Source organism: Bombina bombina, chromosome 1 (genome assembly GCF_027579735.1).
Source record: "Bombina bombina isolate aBomBom1 chromosome 1, aBomBom1.pri, whole genome shotgun sequence".
Classification (NCBI taxonomy): domain Eukaryota; kingdom Metazoa; phylum Chordata; class Amphibia; order Anura; family Bombinatoridae; genus Bombina; species Bombina bombina.
In genome coordinates this window covers 1110829083-1110848570 of record NC_069499.1, presented here as the reverse complement: position 1 = coordinate 1110848570, position 19488 = coordinate 1110829083, and the positions used below count along the sequence as shown (strand labels likewise).

The following is a 19488-nucleotide window of genomic DNA, read 5'->3' as shown; positions in this document are numbered from 1 at the left end:
TCCCTGTTATTAATAACTCAGGCAGCAGCAGAAGGGTGAAGAGGACCACCCCAGAGGACTGCTGGCATGAAGAAAGAAGAGAAGCACCACCAGAGTCAAGTTGGTGAGAACAAACTTTGGGGTTCAGCTTTACGATTTTTTTTTAGGATTTTCTTTTGGGGTGGGCTTTTTTTATTTGTAAGACCAGTTGTTTTAGTTTAGGATTTTTGTTTTCTTAGTTGAAGAAAGAAGGTTAGGGAAATGCCCAACCAAAAGCCCTTTTCAAGGCAATCTTTTTTTTAGGATAGGGATTTTTTTTTAATTTTTTTTTAATTTTTTTAAATTAGGCTTTTTTTTTGGGGGGGGGGGGGTATTTTTATTGTAGAATGAGGTTGTAGTATTTAGTTGAAAAAGAGCTGTATGTTTTTGCCCTACAAAAATTGCTTCTAAGTGCTATTTTTATAGTAATTTTTAGTGTTAGTTCAGGGTTTTTTATTTATTTATTTTTTTTAAAAAAGGGGCCTTGGTTTTAGTATAGGTGAAACTGTCATTTTTTTATTTTTGGTAGTGTTGTTTTTTTTTTTTTTTTGTAATGTTATGTTTTCTTATTTTTTTAAATGTAGTGTTTGTTATTTTTTGTAACTTAGGTGGTTTTAGCTTAGAGGTGGGAGGGGGGGTTAGGTATTTAAGTAGTGTAGGGGTAGTTAGCATTAGGAGGTTGTGGTGGTATAGGGTAAATAAATTAGGGGCTTATTTCATTGGGGGGTTGTGGTGGTATAAGGGGTTAATAGGTTAAGGGGCTTATTGCATTATGGGTTGTGGTGGTGTAGGGGTTAATAGGTTATGGGGTGGTTAGGTCTTTTGGTTCTGGCAAATTAGGGGTTAATAGTGTAGGTTGGGCTGGGTTTGAGGGTGCATAAAGGGTTAATAGTTTATTTTAGTATTGAATTTATATGTTAAAATTATATGCATTGCCATTTTTAATGCATATTATTTTAAATATTTTATCTAATTTATTTCTATTATTTTAAGGATAAATATATAACTTAAATTAATATAATAATAATAATGTAGTTATTTTTTATTGTTCATTTTATTATTTTAAACATAAATATATCATTTAAATGATATATTTATCCTTAAAATAATGGAAATAAATTAGATAAAACACTTAAAATAATGTGCATTATACATGACAATGCATATCATTTTAACATAGGATATAAATATAGTGACAAAGCTCCTATAGTTATAATAGGGAGTTTTTTTGTATACCTTATTAGTCAGGTAGATTACAGATATTACATAGGTGTAAGCGTTCTGTTGGAGTTAGCCAGGTGTTCCAGGGGGAGTATAGGGAAGCCATGACGTAGGTGTAGGTGGTCTGTGGGAGTTAGCTGGGCATTTCAATGGAGTGTAGCTAAGGCATGACGTAGGTGTAGGCGGTATTAGAGAGTAACTGCGCATTCCACGGGGAGTATAGCTAGAGTATGACAATAGTGTAGGTGTTCTGTGGGAGTTAGTCAGGGATTCCAGTGGGAGTAGGTAAAAAAAAAAGTATCCTGTATACTTTGCCTCCCAAGCAGCATAAGTAATGTTTATAATTTCACTACTCAGGATTAAACCCTTGTTGTGTGGGTTTCTCCATTAATAGAGAAGTAAGATCTCAGTTTGCAATATGCCAAACATTTCATGTCCAAGTTGCAAACTGTCTTCGACAAGCCCGGAAGAGCTACAGCTGCCAAACCTTCTCTTTTGAATCTTTGCAAGAGAATTTAGTCTGTCATCCAGTATGCAATTGATTTCTGTACTGTCGCAAGAGAAACTAATTAGATGGTGCTTTGAAAGTAGTCTTTCATAAATGTTTGAACAACCCAATCAAAGATGAGTTAATTTATCAAGATATTCCTGATTCTCTAGAATGCTTTATAGAATTAATCATCCAATTAGGCACTTGTTTTCTTGAGGGGAATCTGAGAGAGAAAGAGCAAGGAAATCTATGAAGATTATTTTTCGGTTGGCATCCAGTTTTTCTTCTTCTCCTGCTGAATCCGCAAGAACACCACAGTAATTCATCTGTCTGAAGCAGAACAACAGAGGTGGTGCTCTCTAGGCCTATGCCTCCACTGTGGACTCAAAGGTCACCTGTTCGACTTGTCCAACTATGCCAGTTAAAGACTAGGCTTTTAATCTTGATTAGAAGGGCAAGATTAAGCCATCAACCCTGTCTCACCTCCTACAGATCCAAGCTCTTACAACTTTTTAGTCCTCATTGCCTCAGGCACCTGGAATATTTATGGACATCATTTTAGCTACAAATTTGTCTATACCTACAGTAAAGAAAAAAAAAGTTTCTTTTTGCCACTACAACCAGTGGTCAACCTTTAGGTCCACCATTCAGGAAAAACTGATCATCAGACGATTACTTAGAGCAACTTCAGACCTGAAGTAAAGTGTGAGACTTAAAAAAATATTTGCACAAAACACATCAAAAACACATTAAAATAAAGTATTATACACATACAGTATATATATATATATATATATATATATATATATATATATATATATATATATATTAGTATTAGAAAGATATATTAACATTAATATAAATGTTTCAAAAGGGGGGGAGTGACCAAGTTGCAGCCATGTTAAGTCGCAGTCTCTGAGGCTCTGAAAGGAACTCAAATATTTAGCCCATTATATCCTGGAATTTAAAGCTTCTTTCTTATTTGAGGATACCATCAGATTACTGAAACCAAGCTGCTCAGATACATATGAATGAATATTTTAATACCTGTGATCTTCCAGCCCAGATACAGATGGAAGAGATTTTAGGTGGCAGCCTAACATGAATGTCACCCCCTCCCCCCCCCCCCCCCGAGCACTGAGGTTATTATTCTTATTATGGCTATTTCTAATGGGGAGGAACTCCACGCAACACTTCACACCCTTCTTGCTAACCTCGAGAAATAAATTAATCATGGCTTCAACTACTTGATCTTGCTGATACAACGAGGAGAAGTGGAGAGCCCATCGCCATACGCTGCAGCTCACATTTGCTCAACGGAGAGAGAAGAGGAGCAGGGGATAACTGCTGTGGTGAGCAACTTACCTAGCACAGAACACCCCCTAGTAACGTCACACGTAGAAAAAGTGTCGCTAGACCTGCAGTGGGAGCCGATTACAATTACACCACCAGCAAATTACAACCAGCTAGCCGACCTAACATCAGATCGATATACCTGGATGGTAGATGGAGACAAGCCCTTGGCGGTTCTTGGGTGGGGTGCGGCCGACCCACTGGAGAGCCTTCTGGACACCTCCTCTCAATTGGAGCCTAAATTGGTGGCACCCACTAACAACATAAGACACAAGGAAGCTACAAGAATAGCCGAGGCAGCTCTAACCACAGCCCTTGTCAGTAGCCCTATCCTCGAGTCACCATGCCTGGATGCAGAACTCTTTGCTATTCCTGCACAATTATTTATTGTAAATATTCCTTTTCCAAAGGCCCTGGTAACTACACATGAGACAGCTATACTGTTGCATCAAATAAACTCCCAGATTTTTATACTCCAAGAGGAGTGGGATGAGTTTACTCATCTGTTCCATTATGTTTAATCATCTCCAAAGTTAATATTGTTGTCACTTGAAAACTTTTCTGTCTTTGGACCTATACATGATACCTATACAATTCTATTTAACTCTTATACTGTTGATATGGGAGACTTTGACACATAGATAGCTCAAACTCCTAGTTGTTTCCTATATTATCTATGTCAATCAAAATATTTGAGATAGCTATGCGATACCCTAAAACACTAGGCGAAATCCATGTTTTGGTTTTTTTTTCATTTTTTTTTTTTATTTGCAAAGCTTTATTGAAATGTAAATAGGCGAAATCCATGTTTTTACCTCTACTCACCTGGGCTAGAGTTATAGATCACCACACAGGTTTATTATATACTTTTTCCTGTTTGTTGCCAGATTATAAAGTATACTCAACTGCTCTGTTATGTTTAATCATTTCCATAGTTAATAATGTCATCACTTGAAAACTTTAATGTCTTTGGACTTGATGCCTATACAATCTTATTTAACGCTTATACTGTTGATATGGTAGACTCTGACACATAGATAGTTCTAGCCTCTAGTAGTTTCCTATATTTTCTATGTCAATCAAAATATTTGAGTTACCTACAGGATACCCCACAGTACTTGGCAAAATCCTTGTATTTACCTCTACTCACCCAGGCTAGAGTCATAGATCACCACACAGGTTTATTATTGTCAGGGATTCCTCTCATACTACCTGTCAGTAATCACTGTTCCTTTAATTTTCTGCTCACCTTATCCTCTCCACCCTATTTAAGGTTGCCTCCCACTCCACAAGTTGCTTAGTATTGAAGTTATACCTCTGATACACTACAAGCCAACTCCTGCTGTGTACTGAGTTTTCAATAGACGGATCCACGCGACCTGATCACTAACTGCCAAAGTGAACGCTGTTCACATTCCTACGATTCAGCATTTGACAAAATTACTTTCTGCTATTAATCCACAGCGCTCTCTAACACTTTGTCATCTCTACTGCTCTGTATTTTCTCTGCTCCGGATTACACTGCATCGGCAGTCAGCTGGGATACAACCACGCTCATCCAAGCCAGCCGGCGGTGACGTCACACGCCAACTTCAGCACAGTCGGACTGACACACCGCTCTGTAACCACACTTTGTATCGCACAGCTCTCTCAACGATTTGTACTCCGGTAAGCCCTAAACTTCATAAGTATTATGCTGTGGTATCCTGCACCTAAATTCCACTCCTATTGAGATTTTATGCTACTTGGACAATATACAACCTTCATATTTTTCTATAAGACTTTATTTTTAATAGGTTCAATTACACCTCATCCGCTTATATTTCCTGCACTAACAATTGATTATTTTTTATAGAAGTTTCTGCTTCATATTTTATTTAGTTCAGCCCTATATGCCTTATCTGACCTCTGGGGTGTAAACCGATTTCCCTGCTGCATTTCCTCAGTGCACTCCTCTGCACAGGTGGCAGCTATAGGGTAATCTTATTTACACCACCATTATAGAAATCACAGCTTGGTGTTACAATGAAGATACAACCTCTCATTGTACTCTTCAGTAACTTTCTGCTACATTAATTTAGATTTTATTTTGTCTCGGCAATTGAGGTCTTACCATTGATAGCGAAATTATTTTGTATTCCTCAGATTCGCATACGGGTGTGTCAGAATTCTAAGCCCTAAGTAATATGGACCCAGCTGAGACTAACCCACACATAATTGCACTTCAACAAAGGGTTGATCTATTAACTGATGGTCTCAATTCCCTCAAAACAGAGAATGAGACTATAAAAGCTTATATTAGGGATGTGGTTGACAAAAGAATTCCTGGCACTGAGCCCCAAGTTAGTCCCCCAGAGAAATTCCATGGGGATAGATCCCAGTATAGAGAATTCAAAAACGCATGCTTGCTCATGTTTGCATTAAAACCCCATACCTATCCTACTGATAGGGTGAGGGTTCTTACTACGATATCATACTTAAGAGGTGAACCCCGTACTTGGGCGAACACATTCTTTGAGAACAACGAAGAAATCTTAAACTCATTAGAGAATTTCTTCACAGCTATGGGTCAGTTGTATGAGGACCCATACAAACAGATTACGGCAGAAACAGCCATGAGAGGGTTGAAACAAAAAAAGAGGGTTGTAGAAGACTACATCACCGAATTCAAGAAATGGGCAAAAGATTCACAGTGGAACAACTTATCATTGCGGAACCAGTTTAGATTGGGTCTGTCTGACGCTATTAAAGATGAACTTTCACGAATAGATCTACCCCCTACACTCGAAGAATTGATGACCCTGTCCATCACCATAGACAGACGCCTCAGAGAAAGGCAGCAAGAGAGGTCTTCACATGATTTCCCTTACAAAAAACAAGTCACTACCTCACATACTACTTCCTCTACTAAAAGCTTGCCCGAACCTATGGACATAGGATTCATAAAAGGTCCTCTCTCTCCCCAAGAAAAGCTCAGACGACGCAACCTAAATCTTTGTCTATACTGTGCTTCTGACGATCACACAGTAAAAGACTGTCCATCCCTTCTCAGACAGAATAAGGGTAAGATTTCATACCAGCCTTTTTGTTGTACTACCCAGGTACAAACTCATTCTTATTTAACACTGTCTCTTCTCTTACAGTGGGAACAACAGCGGGCCAGTGCATCCGCGATAGTTGATTCCGGAGCCACTGCCTCATACATAGATAAGGAATACGTCACTGTAAATAAAATACCACTAACTCAGAAAAAGTCTCCTGTTTTTCTTAGGGGGATAGATGGTAGAGAAATCACTACTGGTCCTGTGGTCTATGAAACCGTACCCCTCCTGGTGAGTACCACTGACCACCATAGAGAGTTTATTACTTTTGATGTAATCTGTTCACCTGTCTCCCCTGTGGTTCTGGGTATTCAATGGCTTAAAACTCACAATCCAACTATAAACTGGTCTAACAACTCACTGACCTTCTCTTCTCCTCACTGTATTAACAATTGTTTTCCGGTCACTGTCCTACAGACAACCGAAGTCTCATTGTCCCATTGATATCATTCCAGGATCTGAAATACCCTGTGGGCATATATTCCCTCTGTCGAACCCCGAACTTCTGCATCTAAAAACTTATATCCATGAAAATCTAAAAAAGGGCTTCATACGCCCCTCTACTTCTCCCGCAGGTGCGGGGATATTTTTCGTGAAAAATAAAGACGGTTCACTAAGACCCATAATCGACTATAGAAAATTGAATCAGATTACCATAAAAAATAGGTACCCTTTACCGTTGATTCCGGAGCTCATAGAGAGACTTGAAGGGGCCAAATACTTCACTAAATTGGACCTAAGGGGGGCTTACAACCTAATCCGAATAAGATCTGGGGATGAATGGTTGACGGCGTTTCGAACTCGCTATGGATTGTTCGAATACGTCGTCATGCCATTTGGGTTATGTAATGCCCCTGCTACTTTTCAACATCTTATCAACGACGTGTTCAGAGATATCCTGGATGTTTACATTGTCATCTACCTGGATGATATACTAGTATACTCCAAGTCCTTACCTGAACACATCACTCATGTAAAACAAGTTCTCTCCAGACTTAGAAGTAACCATCTATACGCAAAGGCTGAAAAATGTATATTCAATTCGCAGTCTATTTCATTTCTAGGTTACGAAATTTCCCCAGCAGGCATTCGTATGGAGGACAACAAAATCAATACAATTCTACAGTGGCCCATCCCTAAAACCAAAAAACAGGTACAAAGTTTTATGGGATTTGCGAACTTTTATCGAAAGTTTATAAAACATTTCTCCAAGCTCACAGTTCCACTTACTTCGTTAACAAAATACAATAGAACTTTCAAATGGTCCTCTGATGCTCAAAAAGCATTTGATTTCCTCAAGGAAAAATTTACCACTGCTCCCATCCTCCGGTTCCCTGACCCAAAATACCAATTTGTTCTGGAAGTCGATGCATCCAACTATGCAGTAGGCGCAATCTTGTATCAGAGGGAAGACTTGAAAAAACCCCTACACCCTGTCGCCTACTACTCACGAACCCTGAATTTGGCTGAACAAAACTATCCCATCGGGGATAAAGAGTTACTTGCTATAAAGCTATCTTTGGAACATTGGCGACACCTGTTGGAAGGGACTCTTATTCCTATTCTAATCTATACCGACCATAGGAACTTACAGTACCTAAAGTCTACTAGGACCTTATCTGCTAGACAAGTCCGCTGGAATCTATTCCTATCAAGGTTTAATTACCTAATTACTTTTCGTCCATCTGGAAAAAATCAGAAGGCGGATGCCCTCTCACGTATGCCAGTGGACAAACCTTCACCATCCCTTCAACAATCTCTTATCCCACCTCAAAATTTTCTCTGTTTCACCACTGACTCCCTGCCTATCCTAAAAATCGAACAAAGAAAGGATCAAACAAAGGCGGAGCTTGATCTTACTATCAAACCTGACGGCTGCTACTACTTTAACTCTAAATTATACATCCCACCTACTCTCAGATCTACTCTCCTCCACTCTGTACATGACTCTCTACTCGCTGGGCATCCAGGGATTACCAAGACTTTAGAATTAGTTAACAGAAACTATTGGTGGCCTCACATGACCACTGACATAAAAAACCATGTTCAGACTTGTAGTACATGTATAGTTTCAAAAAAGGAAAAACAGCCCCCCTATGGCTTGCTACTTTCTCTACCTACACCAAAGAGGCCATGGTCCGACATTGCACTTGATTTTATTGTTGACCTGCCTCTTTCCTCAAAAAACACCACCATTCTTGTTGTTGTGGATTTGTTCACAAAAATGTGTCATTTTATTCCATGTAACAAACTACCTACTGCTATGGAGACTATCCGTTTACTTATTTCCAATGTTATCAAATACCATGGTATACCCACTACTATCCTTTCCGATCGGGGCACACAATTCTCCAGCAAGTTGTGGTCGCAATTCTGTAAAATATTCAACATCGACAGAAGACTTACCACTGCGTATCATCCGCAAACAAACGGACAGACGGAAAGATGTAATCAGTGGCTTGAGCAATTCTTGAGAGCATTCTGTTCAACACAACAAGACCATTGGTCTGAACTTTTACCTTATGCAGAATTCTGTTATAATAATACGTTACATTCCACTACCAATCAAACCCCGTTCTTTGCAAATTATGGTTTTCACCCTTCTTTCCAGTTGTTACCTACTTCACAGTCCCGCTCTCCCAGCATCTCGGAATTGTCTGACTCCATCTCCTCAAACTTCAGCTCTATCGAATCCTCCATAAAACGAGCCAAAGACATACAAAAACATTACTATGACAAACACAGAAGAACTCCTCCAGTCTACCAAATAGGCGACTTAGTATGGCTCTCTACAAAAAACCTGAGAATGAATACTCCATCCAGAAAACTCTCCCCTCTTTTTGTTGGACCATATCCAGTTGAGAAAGTGATCAATCCAAATGCTGTCCGCCTCAAGTTACCTGACACATTAAAGATTCACCCAACATTTCACGTCTCCCTATTAAAACCCTATAGGGAGGTAAGACGCATCTCAACTCAACGGTCTACTCCAACCGTTACCATTGATCCAAATGTCGAGTATGAAATAAGATCTATTCTCGACTCCCGCCTATACCGAGGAGCTCTACAATACCTCATCAGCTGGAAGGGCTACTCCAAGGAGGAAAACTCTTGGGAACTTGCCAGCAACATTTCAGCACCGCGTCTGGTTTCCAGTTTCCATCAAAGAAACCCTGACCGCCCTGGACCATGAGCCCCGGGAGTTGCTCATTAGATGGGGGATTCTGTCAGGGATTCCTCTCATACTACCTGTCAGTAATCACTGTTCCTTTAATTTTCTGCTCACCTTATCCTCTCCACCCTATTTAAGGTTGCCTCCCACTCCACAAGTTGCTTAGTATTGAAGTTATACCTCTGATACACTACAAGCCAACTCCTGCTGTGTACTGAGTTTTCAATAGACGGATCCACGCGACCTGATCACTAACTGCCAAATTGAACGCTGTTCACATTCCTATGATTCAGCATTTGACAAAATTACTTTCTGCTATTAATCCACAGCGCTCTCTAACACTTTGTCATCTCTACTGCTCTGTATTTTCTCTGCTCCGGATTACACTGCATCGGCAGTCAGCTGGGATACAACCACGCTCATCCAAGCCAGCCGGCGGTGACGTCACACGCCAACTTCAGCACAGTCGGACTGACACACCGCTCTGTAACCACACTTTGTATCGCATAGCTCTCTCAACGATTTGTACTCCGGTAAGCCCTAAACTTCATAAGTATTATGCTGTGGTATCCTGCACCTAAATTCCACTCCTATTGAGATTTTATGCTACTTGGACAATATACAACCTTCATATTTTTCTATAAGACTTTATTTTTAATAGGTTCAATTACACCTCATCCGCTTATATTTCCTGCACTAACAATTGATTATTTTTTATAGAAGTTTCTGCTTCATATTTTATTTAGTTCAGCCCTATATGCCTTATCTGACCTCTGGGGTGTAAACCGATTTCCCTGCTGCATTTCCTCAGTGCACTCCTCTGCACAGATGGCAGCTATAGGGTAATCTTATTTACACCACCATTATAGAAATCACAGCTTGGTGTTACAATGAAGATACAACCTCTCATTGTACTCTTCAGTAACTTTCTGCTACATTAATTTAGATTTTATTTTGTCTCGGCAATTGAGGTCTTACCATTGATAGCGAAATTATTTTGTATTCCTCAGATTCGCATACGGGTGTGACAATTATATATCTCTTCCCTGTTTACTACTAGATCATAAAGTACTCCATATATTTGAATGGGCTCCTAACATCATTGCAGGAAGAAGATGTATTCCTTATACTGTAGTCTGAGCTCCTCATATACTTATAATAAGCCCTCCCCACCTGAGTTGACGTAACTCCTATTATCTTCACCATTAGGATTACATTTCTATCCCCTTACAAGTGGTTCGTGCCCTTGTACCTGAGTATAGCACACTGAGTTTCTGCATGTAGACAGAGTACTTACACCTCTGTTCTCCAAGAACAGCATCAGTACTTGGTTCTACCTTTACATTGTCTTAATGTCCAATCTATGTAATAATTTCACACAGTGTACACTATAAGTCCTTAAACGTTAAGATTCCATCATAAAAATATTCCTCCCCTTATATACTATTTTGCTATTAGGTGCATTTATAACTACATCACACTACCACAAGCGGTGTTTACCCGCTGATACATTCTCTTATAAGGTGCCACAAGGCCCTAATGTGGCCACAGGTGGACTATCATATACTCCTCACCATACATCCCCATGTGGTCCATAAGTGACCAACCAAATAGTCCTACAGATTAGATATTGTCAAAGTTAAATGGAGGTTTCTAAAGTCTATACCTTGTAATTCCTTACATGTCTTACTTAGATTTGTGTTTACAATTGATTTGAATTGTTATCTTTACGATTGTATGGCAATCATTGTGTATTATGTTCTTCCCAAAACCTCAATAAAAGAATATTTAAAATAAAATTAAAAAATAAAATATTTCAAAAGGGTTAAAAGGGATATGGTATAAGTGTTTGACTGTAAAGGGCATATAGAATTAGGTCCAGAAATAATTGGACACTAACACAAGTTTTTGTTATTTTGGCTGTTTACCAAAATATATTCAAGTTACAGTAAAATAATGAGTATGGTCTTGAAGTTCAGTCTCTCAGCTTTAATTTGAGGAAGGGTTTAGGAATTACAGCTCTTTAATATGTAGCCCCCTCTTTTTCAAGGGATCAAAAGTAATTGGACAATTGACTGAAAAGTTGTTTCATGGACAGCAGCTATTCCTTCGTTATTTCATCATCAATTAAGCAGGTTAAAGGTCTGGAGTTGATTTAAATGTGTGGCATTCGCATTTGGAAGCCGTTGCTGTGAACCCATAACATGCATTCAAAGGAGCTATCAATGCAAGTGAAACAGGCCATCCTTAGGATGCAAAAAAGATATCCATAGGAGAGATTGCAGGAAAATTAAGAGTGGCTAAATCAGCAGTTTGGTCACTCCACATGAGAAAAAAAAGAACGCACTGGTGAGCTCTACAACACAAAAAGGCCTGTACGTCCATAAAAGACAACAGTGGCGGATGGTCATAGGATCCTTTCAATAGGAAAACCCCTCCACAACATCCAGCCAAGCTAAGTGAAGAACACTTTCCAGGAGGTAGGAATAACATTATCCAAGTCTACCATAAAGAGAAGACTTCATGAGAGCAAATACAGAGGGTTCACCACAAGGTGCAAACCATTCATAAGACTCAAGAATAGAAAGGTCAGATAAGCCAGTACAGTTCTGGAACAGCTTTCTTTGGACAGAGGAAATTAAGATCAACCTGTACCAGAATGATGGGAAGAAAAAATTATGGAGAAGGCTTGGAACGGCTCATGATCCAAAGCATACCACATCTGTAAAACACAGTGGAGGCAGTGTGATGGCATGGGCGTGCATGGCTTCCAATGGCACTGGGTCACTAGTGTTTATTGATGATGTGACAGAAGCAGCCGAATTAATTCTGAAGTGTAAAGGGATATATTGTCTGCTCAGATTCAGCCAAATTCAGCGAAGTTGATTGGAAGGCCCTTCACATTATATATGGATAATGACCTAAAACAAATCACAAAAGTAACCCAGGAGTTTTTTAATACAAGAAGTGGAATATTCTGCAATCACCTAATCTCAACCCGATTGAGGATACATTTCACTTATTGAAGACAAAGCTTAAGGCAGAAAGACCCACGAACAAACAACAACTGAAGAAAGATGCAGTAAAGGCCTGGCAAAGCATCATAAAGATGGAAACCCAGCATTTGGTGATGCCCATGCGTTCCGAACTTCAGTTGCTTCCTGCAAAGGATTAAAAAATGAACATTTTATTTATGATTGTGTTAATGTGTCCAATTACATTTGAGCCCCTGAAATAAGGGAACTGTGTATGAAAATGGTTGCAATTCCTAAACATTTCATACAATATTTTTGTTCAACCCCTTGAATTAAAGATGAGAGTCAGCACTTCAACTGCATCTCGGTTGTATCATTTCAAATCCATTGTGGTGGCGTACAGAACTAGAATTATGAAAATTGGGTCGGTGTCCAATTATTTACGGACCTAACCGTATATGTGTATGTGTTTATCTATACATGTCTATATATGTGTATACATGTCTATTTGTTTATATACAGTATATATAAATATTTCTGTGCACACATACATACAAATATATACATATAAACACATATATACATTAAGATATATACACATACACACAAACATATATATATGCATTTTATATATTTTTTGAGCCCTTCCCAGTCAAATACCTTAAAACATGCAATATCATTTTTATTAATTTTTTTATGTGTTTTAATAGAAATAATTAAAAAAAAATCATATAGAAAAAATGTCTCAGACTCCTCTCCAGGTTTGGTCCTTTGCAACCCATCTGGTACCAATCTGGTATATAAAACCCTTTATCCAAACTGCTTGGGATCGGAAAAGGTTTACATTTCTGAATAGTTTGGATTTTGGAATATTTGCATCTTAAAAATAGGACAGTTTTTGAGAGGGTGGAACCAAGTATAAACCACAATATCCTACATAATTTAGGCCCCGATTCTAAAAAATTAGCTGGTCACTCACAATGTGGTTTTCCACTCCAGCACTCACAGGGGCAGCCATCAGGGGATTCTATAAACAAAGGGGCTGTCCCTGTGAGATGTCTACCATATAAATAATGAGGGCTCTCTGCTAGATAAAAGTTTGCAATGAAGGGTGAGGTACAGAGGGGGAAACTGGGGTGTTTTAAAACTTGAAATAATTACACTTAACACAAATAAAATGATGCTGTTTTCAGTGCACTGTACCATTTTCGTATGCACAGGTTTTCCTTTCATTTCTGAGTATTTTGACCAAAACAGTTAGAACTGTAGTACGATAATGTTTTTAGAATTACGCTGGAATTTGAGAGAACAATTACACTTTGTATTTTGTAGTTTTAAGTATAAATTTCTTTTTTTTTTTGCACATTCTGTGTACTTAAATTACGATTTATGATTTTTGATGAACAATGTTGTTACGAATGTTAATGCACCTTAACATTATAATTTTTCACTGCTTATTTTTGTGCAAATGGTTCAATTATTTGTTTTGAAGGATTGTTAAATTTACGAAATTTGTGCACTTTTTTAATGTATGCATCTCCTTCTTATATACGAAAACACAGTATACACTCCTTATCGAGACACCCTGTTTTCAGGGTAAAAAGTGACTATATCATTCCACCAGGGACATACAAGGACTCATGAGCATTCCTATAGAATCTCACCAGCCCAGAGATCTTTTTAGAATTGGCCCTTAGGCAATATTTACATGTCATAATACAGCTTATACATGCAACCTAAAGGTAGTTTTAAATCATTTTAATACTTTTGTATACATAGTACATTCAGAAAGGTAATATTTGTTATATTAAATAAATCTCCATCTTTCCTGCCTTGTCTTTAAGAGCCTTTCTGGGAAGCTCCCACCCTACCTGAGCAGAATGCTCTCCCCTGCTATTCCCACCTCCTATAACCTCCGATCCAATAACAGCACATTATTTAGCTTGCCTCAATACAAAAAAAAAGCAGCTCGATCCTCCTTTTCCTACAGAGCGCCACAATTATGGAATGACCTCCCTCACACTTTAAAAACTTCCCCAAGCATAAAATCCTTTAAGAGATCCCTCTATACATATCTCAAAACAGAATGCTCCTGTCATGGTTGATTAAATATTTCCTACCTGCTCTATGTTAAATGTTTGCATATATTGTGTATTATTATTATTGTTTTTGTATTTTATTGTACCCTATTGTATCAATGCAATGTTTTGTGATCCCAGGACATACTTGAAAACGAGAGAAATCTCAATGTATCCTTCCTGGTAAAATATTTTATAAATAAATAAATAAATAAATAAATAAATATAGGTCATTATTTGCATTTTAGAACACAAAAAAACAAAGACACAGGCAAAGAAGGTTCTGACAGGCAGGGAAAATAGTATTTTTTGATAATTTTATTTAAAAAACAATATTAAATTAAAAGTTTGGATTTCAGAATATGTTTGGATTTTGGAATTACAAATTTGGGGATTTGTGCCTTTATAAATATTTCTTTTTTGGATTCTTACTGGATTATTATTGCTTTTGCCCTGGAAAAGAACTTCACTTAGTTGCAAATCAAACCCAACGTCTGCTGTTAAGAGCTAATAAGCTCGAAACAGCTGTCCAGAAATACTTCTGTTTTTGCTGCACTTTCTCCATAAGGGGATTGCTGGATTTCAACACAGTACCAGAAGCAAAACACATGAGATATTGTATATCTAATTTGCATATCTTACCCAGAATCATCTGGTGCATTGGTAACAATGTATACAGAGTACATTTGGGCAAAAGCAAACTAAATGTGCTAATTGCCTATGCAATAATTATATGGCTTTATATATATACTGTATATATATATATATATATATATATATATATATATATATATGTGTACTGTATATATATATATATATATTTATATATCAGAGATAGAGAGTGAAACAGCGCTATATGAAGGTAGACTAGGAAAGTGTACCAGTATGTATATTTCACAGACTCTGTGTGGTGATATAGTGTATTATAGGTGTACAAAGAATAAATACCACAGTATGATAATACAATCTATATATCTAGATGTAGTCTGGTAATGGATCTGGATTCTGCCAGATCTCTACACCTCCACTGAATACATATAATATATATACACAAGCGTGACTGGTATCGGACAGCAGGTGAATATAACTACTTAAATAGGTAGTCCTTAGGAGAGAGTGTCTATTGGGTATCCTTAGGTACAGTTCCAAACAATCCCCACAAAGTGCAGCTCAGTCCAAGCAAAAAAAAGATTCACCTCTTCAAGAGAGGATCCTCCCAGGTATTCTATGGAATAGAGAAAAGACAAGTGCACGGGGGTGCACCTAGTGCAATAAACAACAAACTGGGTGACTTCAAAATAGCAAGATGTACAGCACACACACGTGATTCCACCTCAAACGTATGAGGTATGGTAAAGACACTTGTAATATAGTAGCAGATGCTCCTCCTCCGGGAAATCTCCTGCCTGGATCAGACTGCTCCTTGGGACACACTCAGACTGCAGGCGAGTACACCTCCACTCGTACAGCTAGTCAGAAGTACTATATCTTTATTAAAAGAGGGTCAGGGCCAGGGACTACTACTGTATATACAAAGGAGTTTATTCAGACATGTATTTATATGCAACTCTCAGTAAAAAGTTCACAAGGTAGGAGGTCACAAACGACCATAAAATATAAAACCACATAAAAACGTCAGAAATATATAAAAAATGTTCACATAAACAGCACGAGTCTGATCAAGAACAAAATAGAACGGTATGCTGAACAGGACTCGGCAAAGATCCCAACTGTCCAACACATAAGCAGGCACCACAGATTGTTCCAAACACTTTTATTGTATATCAAACACATAACGTTTCGGCCCCCCACAGAGGCCTTGGTCACATGAATAGTAATACACACACAGCATATAAAAACACACCCCTACAAAAGTGCCTAACATACCCACAGGGGATAACCTGATACGCCGCAAACACGACCGCGTGACTCATCGCATAAATCCTAACTGGAAACACATGCGTTATGGACGTCATCAGAGCGGGTCCGTTGTCATGGTGATCACCAAACACAGAGCCAGCAACTGTGCACGATACAGCGTAACAGCCAATCGCCTGTATATGCCGTTTCTTTAGCTGGTATACTGAGTGTTATTGAGATCACCATAGTAACGTATGGACACTACGTCAGTCTAAGATTGCAGCAGTATCAGGGATCCACCTGTTATAAAAAGCATAAGTGCATGCTAGTATGGAACACACTGACAGGAGAATGTTGCTAGTATAGCAAACAAATCTTAAATCTAAAGATAAAAAGACTCAAATTTATATTCGTATTTCATCCCATCGGCTCATATATCAGATTATACTCCTATTGTGATACCTTAACAAACCTAACCTCATTCTTTAAAAACAAAAAAGAGCTAAACATAAAGTGCCCCAAGGGTATGGTAGAAACAACTAAGAGGAGAAGAGACCAACAGTCCTTATTTTTAGAAACAGCTATAATCGATCATAGTGTTGAGACCATTAGGTGAAATAGTTTCCAGCCTATGTATCCACCTTGATTCCAACCTCACTAATGCCTTGGCTCGATCACCACCACGTCTTGACTTTGGTATGTGGTCAATCAGAATAGTCCTAATAGTAGAGATTGAATGTCCAGCTTGCTGAAAGTGGCGTGCCATTGGTTGATCTGATCTGCATTTTTCAATGGCTAGTCTAATTGCAGACTTGTGGTTCGCCAGGCACTCCCTGAAAGTAGTGATGGTTTTACCAATATAATACAGGGAGCATGGGCAAATAATGATATAAACGACATGGTCTGATGTACAAGTCAGCCTATGTCGTATCTGAAACATCTGATTTGTGTGGGGATGATTAAACTGATTTCCTGTGAGCATTCCATTACAGGTAGAACAATTGCCACACTGAAAACATCCCTTCTTGCCCACTGGTAGCCATGTATCCTTCCGATAGCTGTTGACACGGTCTGTCTTCACTAACAGATCCCTCAAGTTCCGCAACCTTTTGTAAGCTAATCATGGTGGAGGAATGTCATCGAATCGTAAACTGGCATCCATAGAAAGTGTAAGCCAATGCTGTTGTATGATCCTCTGCACTGCTTTTGAAGCTGGTGTAAAATTTGTGATAAAAATTAGACGTTTATCAGGTGGTTTAGGTGGTTTGGAGGTGATAGATTGTTGGGTGAGGACAGCTGCTGTCTCAAATTGTGCCTTAATGATGGTCTCAGGGTATCCCCTGCTCAGGAAATGTTTGGACATGGCCTCTAGTTGTTTTTTCTTATTGGTCTCCTCTGTGTTATTGCATATGACATGCAGGAGCTGAGAGGTACTAACCCTTATCTACTGAAACTGTGGGTGAAAACTACCAAAATGTAACAGTTAATTTTTATCAGTGGGCTTACTGAATAATGTAGTGTATAGTCTAAGACCATCACTTGTGTCTTTTTTATAGATTCCTACATCTAAGAAGTGTATCCTATCCATATCATTCTCAATTTTGGACTGTACAGTAGAATTAATTGAGTTGAGTTGGTGAAACCAATCTAATAAGGATAGTGCACTGCCACTCCAAACAAGGAAAATGTTGTCTATATAACGACGATAAAATTTGATGTAGCTCTGCCTGGGGATATATATATATATATATATATTCATTGATATGTTCATACATTGCCATATAAATATTGGCATACGATGGGGCAATATTAGACCCCATCACAGTGCCAAATGTCTGAAGGAAAAGAATATTTTCAAACAGAAAATAATTCTTAACTAGGCAGAGCTCCATCAGCTCAATCAAAAATGCAATAGGGGGTCCGGTATAGTGAACATTATTACTGAGAATTAGTGATGTCGCAAACATAAAATTTTGCAGTTCGCGAACGGGCAAACCGGGCGAACCGCCATTGACTTCAATAGGCAGGTGAATTTTAAAACCCACAGGGACTCTTTCTGGGCACAATAGTGATGGAAAAGTTGTTTCCAAGGGACTAACACCTGGACTGTGGCATGCCGGAGGGGGATCCATGGCAAAACTCCCACGGAAAATTACATAGTTGATGCAGAGTCTGGTTTTAATCCATAAAGGGCATAAATCACCTAAAATTCCTAAATTGTTTGGAATAACGTGCTTTAAAACATCAGGTATGATGTTGTATCAATCAGGTAGTGTAAGGGTTATGCCCGCTTCACAGTGACAGACCAAATTCCCTGTTTAACGCACCGCAAACAACCGCAAACAGTCCATTTGAACAACCGCAAACTCCCCATTTGCACAAGGTTGGATACCAAGCTAGCCATGTCCCATTCCTTGTCCTCACTGATGTCATTGAAGGTCTCTTCCTCCACCCAGCCACGTACAACACCAAGGGTCCCTGAAAGGTGACAACAAGCCCCCTGGGACGCCTGCTGTGTTTGGTCTTCCACCTCCTCAAAGCCAACTTCCTACTCTGATTCCTCTTCTTCAGAATCCTCTCTCTGAATTGCCTCTCTCTGCATTATTATAAGGTATGTTAAGTAGTACTATTCTTATCAGTTTAATCCCTGTTACGTCCCCTATCAGGGGACGTGTATATGGCATGGATTTTAGGAACCGGGAGATGGAAAAAGATGCTTGGTCGGTATTCCTACTTCAAATTTGGGGCACTGCGCGTGCAATCTACTGTGCCACCAGATATGAGTGGTGTGTTAAAGGGACATAATACTCATATGCTAAATCACTTGAAACCGATGCAGTATAACTGGGAAAAGCTGACAGGAAAATATCACCTGAGCATCTCTATGTAAAAAAGGAAGATATTTTACCTCACAATCTTCTCAGCTCAGCAGAGTAAGTTCTGTGTAAAACGTTATACTTCACTTGCTCCCAGCTGCAGGTAAAAATTTAAAAAAAATGAAGAAATGAACAGCAGCCAATCAGCATCAGCAGTGCTGAGGTCATGAACTCTTACTGTAATCTCATGAGATTTGACTTAACTCTCATGAGATTTCATAGTAAGCTTCCTTTACCTAATTGGTGAAATAATATGAGAGTTCACAAGGCTCATCCCCTAAGCTGTCCCAGGACAGACAGACTAAAATGCTGCTTAGAAATCCTTTACAATGGGAGGTGGCTAC

At 38.7% G+C, this 19488-nt stretch overlaps 1 protein-coding gene and 1 non-coding gene across 2 annotated transcripts in view; both read left to right on the top strand.

The window, feature by feature from the left end:
* GPR179 (G protein-coupled receptor 179) overlaps positions 1-19488 on the top strand; it is a 159890-nt gene that overhangs the window by 13015 nt on the left and 127387 nt on the right. The gene's annotated exons all lie outside the window — the stretch shown is intronic.
* Positions 18861-19054, top strand: LOC128646317 (U2 spliceosomal RNA). Its single transcript, XR_008400268.1, has one exon. It is a non-coding gene; the product is annotated as a U2 spliceosomal RNA (small nuclear RNA).